The 17,500-nt window shown below is 47.2% G+C and overlaps 1 protein-coding gene across 3 annotated transcripts in view; it reads left to right on the top strand.

Annotated features, from left to right (window-relative positions):
- The window catches only part of adam15 (ADAM metallopeptidase domain 15), an 84,731-nt gene that overhangs the window by 11,710 nt on the left and 55,521 nt on the right, over nt 1-17,500 (top strand). The window lies entirely within an intron of this gene.

Consider the following 17,500-nt stretch of genomic DNA (forward strand, 5'->3'; position numbering starts at 1 on the left):
TATCGAAGGTAATGAAAACGCTGCCGTAAGAAATCGATATCAAATCGTATCGTCATGGAGGCTGTGATTTACACCCCGAGCCACTTGCATGGCTCCCACAGATTCTCCACATTACAGACTACTCATCTTCATCATGATTCTCCACAGTACAGACTACTCATCATCATCATCATCATGGGATCCCATTTCGCAGCACAGTTGGCGATGTACGTAGGATGTTGCTGTTGCGTGGTTGTGGTTGTGGTTGTGGCTGAGACAGCCTGTGACTGTGTGTGTGTGTGTGAATGTGTGTCTCGCCCACATACGTATGCTTTCAATCAGCACAGAGCTTTTTTTAGCCTTATTTTGAACAAAATAGGGAGGTGGATGGACGGAGGGGAAGGGCGAGGGAGAGGAAGGGAAAGGAAAGGTGGAGTGTGATGGCATGGGTGTTGTTATGGCACGGATAAATAGATAGATAGGCTGCCTGCCTGCCTGCCTGCCTACGCCCCTGGTCAACAACACCCTCCCGCTGTGTTGAATAAAGTCTACTGGTACTGCAGCCATCCTGCTCAGTCCAAGTCCAAGCCATTGAAATGATAATCATCATACTGGTTTTAGCCAAGTGTTGACCTCACCTTTTCTGCCGAGAACATTCAGGGCGACTCCCAATTAAAGGAAATGGTGACGTATGTTGTGCCATTAAATATTTGGGAGCTTAGAACGGTGTGTTTTTAATAGATATCATTTTTGGTCTTTTTATTAGTTTTATTCATGATTGGACAGTGAGAGATTTGACAGGAAATAGGATAGGATAGAAGACAGGATAGTCAAGCACATAAGCTTACTACTGCATTACCACAATCAAGTCTAAACATTATTCAGATGATGGTTAATGGTTTTACTGCTAATGGACACTACTACTACTAGGTCTACTACTACTACTACTACTACTACTACTAATACTATTTCATGATAATAATAATAATAATAATAATAATAATAATAATAATAATAATAATAATAATAATAATAATAATACATAATTATACATTTAAAAATTAGATTTTTATTCATGAGAGTAGATCTGAGGCATTCTGAAGTGAAGTTTTACTAATTTGTCATATGGGACATCAAGCCAACACGTTTTGGTCGTGTGCTACCTTCTTCGGGGCTGATTTAGTCTTTATTCATGTAATACTTTTCAAAGAAATGCACAGTATGCCATGTGTAATACCAAGATCTATTCATGAGGTAGCTACTGACCTACAGTGTGTACGGTAAATGTACTGTGTCATTTAGACTCTGCTGCTTTTGAATGCTTTCTTGTTCCTGTGCAGCTTGCATGGCAGATAGCAGATAGCCTTTAAGATAATAAAGGACATTTGGCCTATGGGGAGTCCCTATCTCAGTCAGGGTTGGCAGTCAGGGCTGGACTGGTCATCTGGCATTCAGGGCATTTTCCCCAGTGGACCGACTGCCCAGGGGCCGGTATTGTTGTTTTGTTTGTTTGTTTGTTTGTTTGTTTGTGTTCTTAGGGATTGGCCCACAGTTAAGAGGGGGCGGCCCATTGGTCTATCTCCAATAGAGCTACGGCAGGGCCTAGCATAGAACAGTGTAGTGCACATTTATTATTTCCTTCATTACATTACATTAGTATTTAGCAGACGCCTTTGTTCAAAGCGACTTACAAGGAGTAAACAAGAACAGGGTAAGGCACAGTGTACAGTTGCAACACTGATAGCATTGGTCCTACAAATAGTAGTTACCTTCAAGTTATCTTCTGTTTGGTCCAGCACCTGTGCCGCTGATGTGCACACATTCTCTGTCTTTTTTGGATTCAACTCCCAATTAAACACACTGTAGTCAAGCACATACTGTATTACCACAATCACAATATATATAAGGTGGACTGAGTTAAGTAGACTATACTGTAGTATGAAAATGGTTTGCGTATGTGAAGGGCCAGTTTAAGCAAAAGATGCCTGGATGTTTTTTTCGGTCCCAGTCCAGTCCTGATATGAAAATAAAAAAATGGTGGAGTGTTCCTTTATGGGCCAGTTTAAAGGACCAGTTCTGTCAATTTCAATATGCTGTTGTATAGCTCACGCTACCCTTGACTTGTCAGTACCCGATGATGCCACATTTTTCGGCTCAGCCCTTTCCGAGATATGAGCTATTCTTACTGCACAAATACACCTAGCGCGACAAGAGCGAGGTGAGTGACGGAAGTAATTGACTTTGTATTGAGTTGCGCAACAAAAGCGATTGTGGAGACAAGAGGCGATTTGCGCGACGAGCGCGACAGTTCGAAGTTGAAATCCTTTAAACTTTCTATGACGTGGTTCGGCGAGCAGCCAATGAAAAATTACTGAAATGAAAAATGATACAGCCAATGACTGTATAGAGGTCAGTGGCCACAGCCAATGGGAATGTTTGAATGCTTTGCCTTCTGCTTGTAACGGACATACTGTAGTCGCTTTAAGCGCTCTTATCGCTCTGTCGCTTCAATCACGTCGCGCTAGGTGTATTTGTGCGGTAATGGGGGCAGCGTATACATTTAAAACAAAATGAACATAGGCCTACTCCAAATATTTCCCCAAAAGGTACCGCTGTTTGCTAGTTGTCTGTTGATGTTGTATAATCTTTTGGATGTTTTTAGGAATAAATAAAAAAGTTTTTTTGAAATGGAAACAAAGCGCTGACCCCATTACAATGACCAGGATCTCGGAAAAGGCTGAAAATCTCAGGTACTGACAAGTCCAGGGTAGTGTGAGCATTACAACTGCATGTTGAAATTGGTCCTGTAGCCTCTTACTGCAGCAGGGGTCGCCGGCGACCCTATTCACTTACTGAAAATGCTTAACTATATCATAACCCAGCCCACACTTGACAACCACTCTTCAGCAGGCTCCCATCTCCCCCACTCACAACCCCCCACTCCTGTTACTACTTCACCCAGCTTCACTAACAGGGACACTTCATCCCCACACCCTCCTACTCTGCCTATGGTCACTACTCCCACCATCATCAACAATGCAGCAGTACCTCCACCAATGGACACAGCAGGCTCACAAATCCCCACTACCTCTATCCCCCTCCCCTGCTCCTCACTTATGCGACTTGGAACAAACCCACCACCCACCCCTTTCTCACCCCCCCCTTACCCCAACCCAGCACTCCCACAGCCGACAATCACCACTGACCAAGTTAGAAGGACACTGAAAAGACTTAAGTCCAAGGCGGCCGGCCCTGATGGCATCTGTGCAAGACTGCTAAAGACATGTGCTGAGGAATTAGCTGAGCCCCTTCATCACCTTTTTAATAGGAGTCTACAAGAAGGCAAAGTTCCTATCTTGTGGAAAACGTCATGCCTGGTACCTGTTCCAAAGAAAACTCACCCAAAGAACTTAATGATTACAGACCGGTTGCCCTCACCTCACACCTAATGAAAACTTTTGAACGAGTGCTGCTGCGCAATTTTCTCAAACCCCAGGTACGCCACTCACTGGATCCTCTGCAGTTCGCCTACCAAGAGAACGTGGGAGTGGAGGATGCTATCCTGTATCTTCTTCACAGGGTACACGCTCACTTGGATAAGGTGGCTGTGCTGTGGAGAATCACGTTTTTTTGACTTCTCCAGCGCATTCAACACCATACAACCACTGCTGCTGAGAGAGAAATTGGTGCGGATTGGAGTGCAGCCTAGCCTGGTAACCTGGATCACTGATTACCTCACAGAGCGGCCCCAGTTTGTAAGGATGGGTGACATAACATCGGAGACAGTGATTAGCAGCACAGGAGCGCCACAAGGAACGGTTCTCTCCCCCGTGCTCTTCACCCTGTATACGACAGACTTCAGCTATAATTCTGAGACATGCCACATGCAGAAGTTCTCAGACGACACTGCAATTGTGGGGTGTATAAGAGACGGTCAGGAAGAGGAGTACAGGGGACTGGTGGATGACTTTGTAGGATGGTGCCAAAACAATCAGCTGCACCTGAACACCACCAAAACCAAGGAAATGGTCATCGATTTCAGGCGCTCCACCCCGCCCTTGGTGCCTGTTTCTATTGGGGGAGAGAATGTGGAGACTGTCTGTACTTATAAGTACTTAGGAGTGCACCTTGACAATAAGCTGGACTGGTCCACAAATTCTGATGCACTTTACAGGAAAGGCCAAAGCAGGCTCTATTTCCTCAGAAGGTTGAGGTCCTTCAATGTCTGCAGCCAACTTCTGCTTATGTTCTACCAGTCTGTCATGGCCAGTGTGCTCTTCTACGCTGTGACTTGCTGGGGTGGAAGCATTAGGAAGAGAGATGCTGGACGCCTTGACAGACTGGTGAGGAAGGCGGGTTCAGTGGTGGGCATGGAGCTGCAGTCACTCACCTCAACAGCTGAGAGCAGAACACTGAGCAGACTGGACTCTATTATGGATAATCATCATCACCCCCTTAACGCCACCTTCACTAACCAACTGAGTCTGTTCAGTCACAGACTCCGTGCTTTCACCTGCAGGACAGACAGGCTAAGGAGGTCCTTTGTCCCTTGGGCCATTCAACTGTTTAACAGTATACAGAAGGACACTAAGAAAGACATCATTATTGGGGATTGGACTGCCTGAGATGCCAGAGCTGGCCCAGATCTGGAACCTCTTGGCATGTGTGTGTGTCTGTGTCTGTGTCTGTGTGTGTCTGTGTCTGTGTGTGTCTGTGTTTGTTTTTATGTAGCTACTTGACACCTGAATTTCCCCCTGGGGATCAATAAAGTTTCTCTACTCTACTCTACTACTCTACAACAACATTGCTATGACATTACAGAGAGCCATAGTGCTGCGCTAAGGGGTTAAGAGATGCCCTGGAGGTTTTTCGTTCCCAGTCCAGTCCTGATCTCAAGATATGTATTCTATTGGGAGTCCCTATCACAGGACTCTGGAGGCTGCAGCACAGAGCTGCCATTGCTCTTTACAGAAATTAAGTGTCCCCATATCTCTCTCAGATCACTGAATGCATGGCTGTTCTACCACTATGCTGACCCTCTAACATGTGCTATTATGCTCCTAGCATGCTTATCATAGAGCTAGGTAAATAAACATGCTACTAATAAGCATGCTACTAAAGGAGTACACATGTTCATACTTTCAGGGCAGTGTTCACACACACGCACACGCACACACACACACACACACACACACACACACACACACACACACACACACACACACACACACACACACACACACACACACACACACACACACACACACACACACACACACACACACACACACACACATTTACAGGAGCTGTGTGTTTGTGTGTGTGTGTGTGTGTGTGTGTGTGTGTGTGTGTGTGTGTGTGTGTGTGTGTGTGTGTGTGTGTGTGTGTGTGTGTGTGTGTGTGTGGAATGGCTCTGGGCACTAACAGTGTTAAGGAGGATTACCGAGATCTCTAATCTTCTTCACTGAGTGAGCGGTTACTTGTTTCCCTCCGTACTTATCCCCTAGTCCCCTAGTATCCTCTAGTAGTCTATATGTCAAGCAGTCGCCTCCTCTTCACATGGACCAGAGTGAAGCGAGAGTACACACAGTTAAAAAATGCAGTGTTAATTCAACACCGAGTGAGTCCGTCTAACCCCTTCTAGATTGTATTTTGAACCCTGCACTTTTTGTACGGTGTATTAGGGTGTAGCAGGGCTCTTAATTAACTTTTATCATCACCAGCCAAAATGGGTAGCAGAACTTCATCTTAAACACACACGCACCAAACACACGCACCAATGGGTCAGAGTGGCTAGTAAGGGCTTCCGCACACCGGCTCCGACAAAGTGCTGAGCACTGCTCAGCTAAAATTCGATTCCATTGTTTTCAACAGAACCACGCACACTGGCGCCGATGTCCGCGGACATTCGCTGATGTCGGATAGCAATTAGAGACAAGTTCTATTTTGTCGGCGCCGCCCATTGACTATCAATGCAATGTTCGTGTGAAATTGGGTTTGGGGGTCCGAATTCTGTCGGAAGCAAAAGTGCGCCGCAGTGCTGTCGGAGCCAGTGTGCGGCCGGCCTTAGTTGGTCTTTTCTACCAGCCAAACAGACATTTCACCGGCAGTTGGCTGGTGTTAATTTAGAGCTCTGGGGTGTAGGATTGTCACACCCCCCCCTTCATCCCACCCTGATCCCCTAATGATCCCTCCGCCTAGAGAAAGTGGGCTGCCTGCTCTGCTTATTAGGGTTAAGTTGAGAACCACAGGGAGGCTGTATGTGTATCCGGATAACGCCTTCATAGCAAATACTGTACACAGAGCAACAGATACGGCTTTACAGTCATACAACCACACCGGGTTTGCTTTGATTGCAAAACCCCAACCTCAACAGCTTGGGGTAAGCTTCCCATGGAATCGCAATGCGTCCCTGGAGACAATACTGCAACAGATGTCACTTTCCCTCAGCCAGCCGTGTCACCTGCAGTGAACTTGCAGATCACAGAGGCCAAGGGATCTAGAGTAAGTTTAAAGGAACCAACATGCAAGCACGATGAACGTAAATGAATTAAGTCATTAGATCAGGGGTGAGAAACCTTTTTCATTCGAAGGGCCACTTTTTATAAAGTCCTCCAAAGGCTGTACTATGAACGAACACAAACCAGGATTTCCCCCTGCACTTAAGGCCTATATTGAAGGCAGCCACCTTTACAACAGACAACACCCTCTCTAGGCCCCTTGAAGAAATAACTTAATTCTATTGCAAATGTAATTTCCAAGATTGCTTTCATATCAAACTGCAAAACATTAAAATGATTGTATATCGGGGGCCGGATAAGACGCCTCATGTGCCATAAAGGGCCCCCGGGCCATAGATTCCCCAAGTATTGGCAGAGGACGCGCTCAACTTCTTGGAAAACCGAAAAGCTTTTGGGTGCGAGATAAAAAGCGTCAACTTAAGGAAGAAGAAATCCGCACTCACAAACTGCGTCTCATTATTTATTTATATTACCACCATGTCCAAAAAGCAAACGCGTTTCGGCTAACAAGCCTTCATCAGTGCGTGGTACGTAGGTTCCCCACCCATGCATTACGGGGGCGAATACAACCGCCGCGACATGAGCGAGACGAGTGACGGAAGTAATTGACTTTTTCTATTGAGTCGCGCTGCAAACCGATTCTGGAGACTAGAGGCGATTCGCTCGCCGAGAGCGACAGTTTGTAGTTGAATTCCTGGGAATGTTATGCAAATGAGCTATGACGCGGTTCAGTGACAAGGTGTGACAGCCAATGACTGTATAGAGGTCAGTGACCACAGCAAATGGGAATGTTTGAATGCTTGTCTTCTGCTTGTAGCGGACATACTCTAGTTGCTTCAATCGCTCGTATTGCTTTGCTGCTGCACTGAAGCGATTCTCTGTCACTTCAATCGCGTCGTGGACGTTGTATTTGCCCAGTTACTGTAGATACTGAATTACTACAGTGGGTGTTGTCTGTCGGCCAGCATTGAAGGACATCAGCAACAATGGAAAACACCAGCACACTCAAGCAACCTTTTGATAAATACACACAAGACAATTAACAAACAGGGCTGTGGCTGCTCCTCTGTGTGTGTGTGTGTGTGTGTGTGTGTGTGTGTGTGTGTGTGTGTGTGTGTGTGTGTGTGTGTGTGTGTGTGTGTGTGTGTGTGTGTGTGTGTGTGTGTGTGTGTGTGTGTGTGTGTGTGGTATTTCCTCATCAGGGACCAGCAGGCCTTTTGTACAGGAAGCACAAGGTGCGGTCTGGAAGAAACTGTTACACAGTAATACATAAATAATTGCTGTGTTGATTCAGGTCAACACTTAAAGAATGGTACTGGGACCAGATACACTCAAGAAGATGTGAAATGTACTCTCTAAGTGTGGAATTAGCACTGGATGTTTTTAAACTGTGTACACACCCACCAAATGCCAAGCTCAACCCAATCTATCCAACCCAACCCAATCTCCCAATCCCAGCACACACACCCAACCACCATCCCCCCACCCTCTGCATCCCACACCGCATTCCTACCCCCACCCCATCCCAACCCTCACACACCCCACAGCCAGTTCCAAACCCACCCCATCCCACCCTCACACAACCCACAGGCCTTTTCCCTTCACCTTCATCCCATCCCACCCGTTGTTATCCTCTGTTATTCCCCCTGCCTGCTTGCCTGCCTCACCTCCCCTCTCCTCTCCTCTCCTCTCCTCTCCTCTCCTCTCCTCTCCTCTCCTCTGCTCTGCTCTGCTCTGCTCTCCTCTCCTCTCCTCACCTCCCCTTCCCTTCCCTTCCGGCACTTTCTTCTCTGTAGCACAGCAGCTTGGCAGCCCTGTAGTGAAGTGAATGGGCCCCACCCCGCACCCCACGCCACAACTACGCCACCCCACCCCGCACCCCACGCCACAACTACGCCACCCCACCCCGCACCCCACGCCACAACTACGCCACCCCACCCCGCACCCCACGCCACAACTACGCCACCCCACCCCGCACCCCACGCCACAACTACGCCACCCCACCCCGCACCCCACGCCACAACTACGCCACCCCACCCCGCACCCCACGCCACAACTACGCCACCCCACCCCATCCCACAGCGTGCGCCTCGCCTCGGCACGGCAGACCTTTTGGCAGTGATCTCATCTCTGTGGGAAAAAAGCACAGGTCTCGGGACATGACCTCATTTAGTAAAGTGGGGAGAGAGGAGAGAGGAGAGAGGAGGAGGAGGGATGGAGGTTGAAGGAGAAAGGGCGAGGAGAGAGGGGGAGGAGGTAGGGAGGTGGGGAGAAAGAGAGAGGACATGGGCAGAAAGAGACAGAGGAGGAGGTAGGGAGGTGGGGAGAAAGAGAGAGGAGAGAGTAGGAGGGGAGGGAGATAGGGAGAAAGAGAGAGGAGATGGGGAGAAAGAGAGAGGAGAGAAAAGTGGATAGGAGAAGGGATGGGGGTTAAAGGAGAAAGAGAGAAGAGAGAGGAGGTGGGGAGAAAGAGAGAGGAGAGAGAAAGGAGGAGATGGGTAGAAAGAGAGAGGAGGTGGGGAGAAAGAGAGAGGACAGAGGAGAAGGTGGAGAGGTGGGAAGAAAGAGAGAGAGAGAGAGAGAGAGAGAGAGAGAGAGAGAGAGAGAGAGAGATGTAAACACAACTGTAAGAGAGGAGAGATGGGTATTAATGGAGAGAGAGAGAGAGAGAGAGAGAGAGAGAGAGAGAGAGAGAGAGAGAGAGAGAGAGACGGCTATAAATGTGTGTGTGTGAATAAGAGAGGGAAAGAGAAGGGAAGAGAGAAGGGTGTTGGTGTAAGTGATGTGAGGAGAAAGGAGAGATGGGGGATAATAGAGAGAGCGAGAGAAGCAGACGTGAATGTGTAAGAGTGAGTGATGGAGAGAGAAGGGAAGAGAGAAGGGTGTGAGGTGAATATAAGTGATGTGGGGAGCTAAAGGGGAGAGACAGGGGTTAATGGAGAATGAGAAATGGCAACAGTGTGCGTGTGTGTGCGTGAGAGAGAGGGGGGGAGTATGGGATGAATGTAAAATGTAAGGATAGGGGGATGGGGTTGTAAATTGATGAAAAAAGGGAGTGATGCAGTGGTGAAGGAGAAGGAGGAGGAGGAGTGGAAGGAGGAGTGGCGGAGGAGAAGGATGAAGGAGAAGGGGGGATGTCAGCCAAGAATGGATGCTGCGAGATTTTGCTGAAGGGGAATTTGAGAATGTTGATGAATGGGAAGGGTGTGTGTTCTAGAAGGGCGTGTGTTCTAGAAGGACAAACATTCCCTTGGCTGAAAGTCATGGAGAGAAAGAAAAGAGTGAAGCTGTTAAGAAAAGAAGAAGTGGGAAGGAAAAAGAGAAGAAAGAGAGAAAGGGTAGGGGGGGAGGGCGATGGAGAGAGGAGGCGGGGGGTGGAGGGAGGTGTGCACTCTGCTAAAATACTGACTCAAGGAGTGCATCTTAATATGGGACCTTGCCTCCTCCACTTGCCTCCTCCACTCGCTTCTCGTCATGATGACATCACTGACAATAGCATTATATTTCAATATCTTGCAAAAGCTCAATTGTAGAGTCTTTTTCTCGTTTGCAATTGTTATGGTGAATGAAAAACAGTCCTTCAAAAGTTGTTGTGGCTAGGCTGACAGCTGGGAACCTTTATCGTTTTCTCCACGGAGGCGGGGCGAGGAGACAAGCGCAAGTGGAGGAGGCAAGGTCGCATATTAATACTGACTCAAGGATAGGAAGTGGGTCTCAGACTCTGTAGTCAGATGTTTAGCTGTGATAATGTAGTAGAACTTGGCTAGCATGATGATGCATGTGGATGTGGATATGAGTCAGAGAAGCATGAGGAAGTGGCTCAAGTAGCCTCTTTGTGCAGATGGGCTACATCATAACACCATTGCTATGACATTACCAAGAGGCTTTAGTGCCAGATTAAAACTTGGACATTACAATTTTGGGTGACAGTAAGGTTATAGCATAGGATCTGCGCAAAGGAGTTCACTGAAATGTTGCCACTACAAGAGGGGTGTTGAAATCAGGCCGTCTCTGTCTGTCTGCCTGTCTGCCTGTCTGGGTTTTTGTTTATTCTCGTCCTCAGACAGCTGTGTTGAAATAGTACGCCCACATCATCCTCACTCCCTTCAGTTGCGTCTGTCTCACAAAGGCAGGCCTCACATTGGCTTGATGTCAAATGAATGGATTTTGAATACCACGGGAATATATTGAAAATACTCAATATACTCAGAAATGTTGAGTCGAGTGTTGGTAACTTGTTCTTCAACAGTGTCTTTCCCCATTGGGTAATCAATGTAGTGCTTGGAGGAAACATGTCTGCCTTGTTCAGTTAAGAAAAAACACGCACATCCGTCTCAAAAATATTCTGTGTGCAGGACCAGCAAAGTCACATGAAAATTGAAAATAAAGTCCGCACACCAGACATCCCGTTTCTTTTCATTTAATGTGATGTTTCCAGCAGCATGCCCTTCATCAGACATACAATGTTTTTTTTTTTAATTTTCAGGAAACATGTCTGCCCCCATGTCTTCAGGGGTGGAAAGTAACTACCGGTAATTGCAATTTTTCTGCACTTTTTTCCACCTTTAGTGGGATTAAGAGAGACGTGGGATAGGAAATGATGGTTTTCGGTATTTGGGACAGATTAGCATTATTTCTTATGTACGTAGGTGTAGTTCAGCTATGCTTTCTATTCAGCTATGGTATGTTCTAGGGTGGGGGCTGACTGCCCTTTGTACTCGCTGTTAAATGCCCAGTGAATGAATGTCAAGTTTGCTGTGAAAATGCCTTACTCAATTAACAGCAAATACTCAAGTTTCTTTGGTTTGGGGTGTGGAAGAGGGGATTTTCTTTTGTGGTGTATGTGTAAAGTCTGTTTTATTTTTTTCTTTCCTTTTACGTCAGTTGGTTACTATTCCCTTAACCTCAAGACAAGGCAGTAAAGTAAAGGGACTCCCTCTTTCCCCCTGCTCCCGCATTTCATTCCCATAACTCCCCTTTCTCCCCTTTCTCCAAATGCCATGACTGTAGCCAGATGTTGTCCACCCGTTTACGCTTGGTGTGTTTTTGTGGTTGCATGGAAACGCTCCGAAGTTGGGACACACCCTCCTCAGTTCATTCAGTGGTCTCTCTCTGGGGATGATCTCTCCCTGAGGCCATATAACAATAACGTTGCAAATGAAAAAAAATATTCATTAGCAGGCCACACATTTCACTGATTCCACTGTCACTTGACTTGTCACACAAAGTTCTCCTTTGATGGTTTCGTTAGATGTGGCACGGCATAGTGTGCCCCTGTCGTGCCGAAAAGTGAGTGCCTGCCAGAATACGAGTGCCCTCATTGAAACCAATGGAAACCAATGACCAATTTTTCAGATATTTTTTACCCATTTTTGCAGATAAATCCGACACAATTTAAGATGGAAAGCCTATCAATAAAGAATCTACATTCCTTCTGGAAGTATTACAAAGAACTGGTCACAATTTCAGTATTATTTCCATAAAAGAATCGAAGAATTGTCATAACAAATGTTACAGTTTCATTCAAATAGCTCATATTAAGTGGAGGACGAGTAATGTTTCATAAGCATATTTTAGTTCATAAATTATGTAATTCATTCTGCAAAAATGTGTATAATTTTCTCTCAAAAAATGTCATTGGTTTCAATGAGGGCACTCGTGTTCTGGCAGGCACTCACTTTTCGGCACGACACCCCCAGCCACTGCAAACACGCACAAGTCTACGGATTCTCTCGGGCTAGATTTGTGTTGTCGGTGTGAGAGACTGTCTGCACTCATGGTATAAGCTCCAACAAATACTTTATTATTTAACAAACGGCAACCTTTCAATCCACCAATGAGATCTTCCTCAAGTAGCGAGAGCATCGTTGTGACATGGTTTGGCCTCGCTAGCTTCATACGTAGGCCTACACCAGTGGTTCTCAACCTTTTTTGAACAAAAGCCCCTTTGGCCTCGTCATGAAGCCTGCCACTCCCCCCTTAGTATTGAAAATCAAAATAGACTAATGCTCCCCAATGGGAACTTAGCCCTCCTGTAGCACCCTAACGCCCGCTGGGGGGCTGTAGCGCCTGAGATTCTTTAAGTATATAGAGATATGCCAATGTAATAGGTTGCTATGGGCACCTAACATGACCAGGTTCCGGTCTGCCTAAAGGGGCGCGTCATAATACTCCTAGCATTGAATAGAACAGTCCTTAGGTCTGCTTAGGTCTGCCTAAAGGGGGGATTCTCCCCCCCTTCCCCTTTCAATAATAGAACCCGGAAACAATGGGCCAATGGAACCTCTCTCTTTCTCTACTCTCTCTGGTAGCACCCCTGTTTAGAAACACTAGGCTACACAATGTAAAGCATGGTATGGTAGTCCTGACTTCTTGTTGACTTTCCCCCTTTTGACATTCTGCTCAAAGGCCTCATGTCAGCCGTGGCTCTTCTCCGGCAGATGTTTGTCGGTCGTGTGGATTTATTTCGCTCTGGGGGGACGTTGGGAGGCCAAACGGGATGGGATGCTCCTCTCCTCTCCCACCCTGGCCTCCGTGAGGCGTTCATGTTGCTCTGTTGGCCCCGTGTGACCTCCGTGTGTTCACAGACAGCACATCAGAGAGGTCATCCTTTTCCTTAAGTCTGTCTGTTGATCTCTCTGCCTGTCTGCCTAGGCCAGGGGTGTCAAACTCAAATTTACAGATGGCCAAAATCAAAATCTGGGACAAAGTCGAGAGCTGAAGTCAGCATTTATTTATTTATTTATTTTATTTTTTTAAAGGCTAAAATTGTGCATGCACATACTTAAGCCACTCATTCCCATTGTATATGGTATATCAAATGTGCATGCCCTGGACATATTCTGATGTATAGGAATATGATATGTTACAGGTCTGAGCTCGCTTACATTAATAGCGTATGTGGGCCAACTCTAATAACTATTTGGAATGATCTCGTGGGCCAAATCATTTGACACCGTTCACGGGGCAAATTTGGCAAATTTGAGTTTGACATCCTAGTCAGTCATAGAGGTGTTATGAACCATGTTCTGAAGTTCCCTTCCAACATTACATTACATAACATTTGGCAGACGCTTTTAACTATTTTTATTTTCCCCTCCCTGACTTTTCCTGTGTTGTTTGTGTCTTGAAATGTCCATGTGGGCATTTGTTTATTTGTGTATTTATATGTAATCTACTGGATACCTGAATTCCCCCCTGGGGATTAATAAAGTTACTCTACTCTACTCTACTAAAGAGACTTACACAGGCAGCTTCACTGAGTACCTAGTCTACATGTCTCGAGTGTTTGTTAGGGCCAAAACATACCAAGGCGGAACGGAACCGGCATGGGACGAACGCGGTCTTTCTGCTTAGTTTCGACCGGCGTGTTTTTCTCTGCCTTTCACACTGACAGCGTCGGCGAGCGCGGCCAGTCCTGTTCAAAACCCTCCCCACAGCTAAAGCTAGCATGCTACTTTGCCATTCATTTGAATGAGACACCGCCGGTCGCCGGCGTGAAAAATACGCTCGAGTTCTATTTTCCAAATGCAGCGCGGCGCGGAGCCGGCTCCCGCGCCGCTGACGCTCGACTACCGCCGGTTGGTGTGTAAGGACAGATAGGTTTCAATGTATTTTCACCGACGCCGGTAAAAAACGCGGCCGTTCCGCGACGCTTTACCGCCTTGGTGTGTAAGACCCCTTATGATCAGCTGATTTAGAGGTGGATGGATCTAATTTGTGGCTTTTGGTTTTTACTTTCTGAAACCAGGATGGACAAATCTGGTCAGTCAATCATTCAGTCAGTCAGTCAATCTGTTTTGTCTGTCTGAAACTGTAGCCCCTTAACACACACTGTTCCACCACTGGAACGTTGTACTAGTCACTGAAAAAAAACGTTTTGACTTTTGACAGTGCACAGGGCCTTTAGTAACACATTACAACTTGGTCATTGCCATTCTGGTAACAGCTCATTTATAACAGGGGCCATGTCTAAAGGGGCTACGAGGGTTTTTGTCCAGACATGCCAATCAGCTCTCTGAGCCAGGCCGGCCCTACTTGCTTTCTTGGCAGGGAAAGCAGGAAGGAAACCATTTCAGTTAGCCATTTTTGGCACCAGGGGTGGCGGTGGCGGTGGGGGTGGCACGTCGGGGTGGCAGGAAACACCTCTGCATTTCACTTCTGTCACAGACACACACACACACACACACACACACACACACACACACACACACACACACACACAAACACACACACACACATACAAACACACACACACCCAGTACGGGGCCGGGCGGCCCATAAAGGTACCGCGCTGGAGAATGGCAGGAAGTGGTGTTGACAGCAGGGTCAGGCAGCCGGGGCCGACAGGACTGGACCCCCTCAAACCCTGATAGTCATGTAGCCACATGGCAGCCGAGCCGACAGATGACAGGGGAGAACAAAGGGACCAGTTGTCCTGGGCCCAGGGAGAGCGAGAGGGAGAGGGGGAGGAGGGCAGGGCAGCTGACAGCTTTTGCTGGACCCAGGACAAAGTAATCTGAAAGGGCCCCCCTCATACAAGGCATACAATGTGGGTCCCCTATCTCCCTGGGCCTGGAACATCATGCCCATTTGTCCCCCCCTGTCGGCGGGCCTGGAGGAGGGGCTCATAATTGGGTCCTCAGTACATTGTATGTATTGGGTGGAGGGATAGAGGGGCTTTCAAAGGACTTTGTCCCAGGCCTTGTCAAAGCTGTCAGCAACCCCTCGCCACGACACAGAGAGGGATTTAAGTGCAGGGTCACAAGACTCTTGCCCACTTGGTCATTTCCTGCTGAGGCCCACCTAGTGCAGAGCCACAGGAAAGAGGTGCACGCTGGGAAGTCTCTTCACACCGGACCCTGCTGTACTGTGATGACGAGTGAGGGGTGGAGGAGGAGGAGGTGGTGGAGTAGAAGGAGGTGAGAGAAGGAGGAGGTGGAGGAGGAGGTGGAGGAGGAGGAGGAAGTGGAGGTGGAGGTGAGAGGTGGAGGCTGTGGTGGAAGAGGAGGTGGAATGGAATGGAGGTAGATTGGAGGAGCTGATGTGGAGCTGGTGGAGGAGGAGGAGTAGAGGTGGGGGTGGAGGAGGAGATGGAAGAGGAGTGGAGATGGAGGAGGAGTAGGTGGTGGTGGAGGGTTGAGGTGGTGGAGATGGAAATGGAGGTGGAGTGTGGAGGTGGAGGTGGAGGAGGAGGTGGAGGAGAAGGTGGAACGGAGGAGGAGACGAGAGGTGGAGGTGGAGATGGAGTGAAGGTGGAGTGTGGAGGTGGAGGAGGAGGAGGAAGAGGTGGAGGAGGTGAAGGAGGAGGTGGAGGAGGAGGTGGTGGAGTAGGAGTGGAGGAGTGTGGTGGAGGGTAGAGGTGGAGGTGGAAATGGAGTGGAGGTGGAGTGAAGGTGGAGGAGGTGGAGGTGGACGAGGTGAAAGATGGAGTGTGGGGAGGAGGTGGAGGTGTGCATTAACTTATACGTAGGGGTCAAACAGAAAGGCGAAAAGCAAACAGGGAAGTGTTTTTTATTGCCATTACACCCATAATTAAAGGGGTCAAACAAAAAATCTTAGTCAGCAGTTTGTTCAGCAGAATATTCTATCCAAAACAAATATCAGGTATTTACAGCGACAGACATGAAGATTTACATCTCTTTGGCATACAAGGTTTGTTAGCGTGTGTGGGGACGGGGACAGCGTGAGTGCGAGAGGTGCACAGGGTGTTCAGTTGTCCTTTTCACACTTTCACACAGTCTGTGTGCATGTGTTATCCACAAGAAGCCCAGCCTTCTGCCCATGTTTTGGGCCATTCATTTTAAACCGTTCACCTGCACAGAAAGTAGACTTGAGTTCTATTTTCAAGTGCAAAATGCAGTTGTCCAGGCTCCCGCCCGTCTGACATCACGCTTTTGCGTGAAAGGATTGAAATGTTTTCGTGTTTTTCTAAGCCTTTTGGACTGAGTACGGATACATTTGGTTTCATTCACATACTGTACGCCCCGCGCTTGCAGTGTAAAAGAGCACTTATAGTGCTGTAAGTTTAGGACTTACATTACATTAAATTACATTACATTGCCTTTGGCAGATGCTTTTTAACCAAAGCGACTTATAATCGAGCAATAACATACAGTAGGTAACTACTCTCGCACAACCGTAGCAACACCCACAAAGGCTTACATGTACTGTAAGAAGAGTATTGTGCAGTAAGTCAACAGGATCCTGAGGTGTGCTGCCATACCTGCCAGAGCCAGAGCGTGCTAGTTGGCTGTCATAGCAACAAGGTAGAAGCCAGACTTGAGGTGAATCCAATTAAGAACTGCATAAGAATGGCTCCACGGCCGTATACAGCTTTTTCTAAAGTCACATCGTAGTGTTCAGTGAGGTGAGGTCCCCTGTAACCCTACGCATCTTTTCCAAACAACTGTGACCTGTTGAGAGGATACAGTTGGTACGGATCAGCTATCATTAACTAAGCCTATCAACTTTTACTCTTAATTACGACAACACCATGTGTGAACTTCACCGGGATCAGCCAGAGGTCAACGTCATACGGTAGCGTACTATTCTTTAGAGAGTTGTGTGGCCTTGACTGAGCTGCTTAGGTAACATTTATCAATGGAACCCGTTCATATTTGTGAGATCAAATGAGTTTGAGTAATATTTGTATTTCGTGACCTTCTGAAATAATTAGTTAGCACTGCCAATTTAAGTGACCTTGCCAACTGTGTCACACACACACAGGCATCACATGATGCCTCCTGGAATTGAACTCTTGAAGTGATACAGTACCGTTTCTGGAAATAAGCTCATTGTACACCTCTCCTTGAGCTCAATAATTAAGCTTTACCTTTTTCCTGTTCTTTCAGTCGTTCTCTTAGTCTGTTTCCAAGTGGAACCACATTGAATCTTATGCTAAATGGTCCCAAAAGATTTAATGATAATTGCTAGCTTGGTGGTAGACTTTGCATTGCCAGACTCAGAAAGAACTGCAGAAAGGTTAAGTTCAATTATTT

The sequence above is a fragment of the Engraulis encrasicolus genome, chromosome 5 (genome assembly GCF_034702125.1).
Source record: "Engraulis encrasicolus isolate BLACKSEA-1 chromosome 5, IST_EnEncr_1.0, whole genome shotgun sequence".
In the NCBI taxonomy this organism is placed as follows: Eukaryota; Metazoa; Chordata; class Actinopteri; order Clupeiformes; family Engraulidae; genus Engraulis; species Engraulis encrasicolus.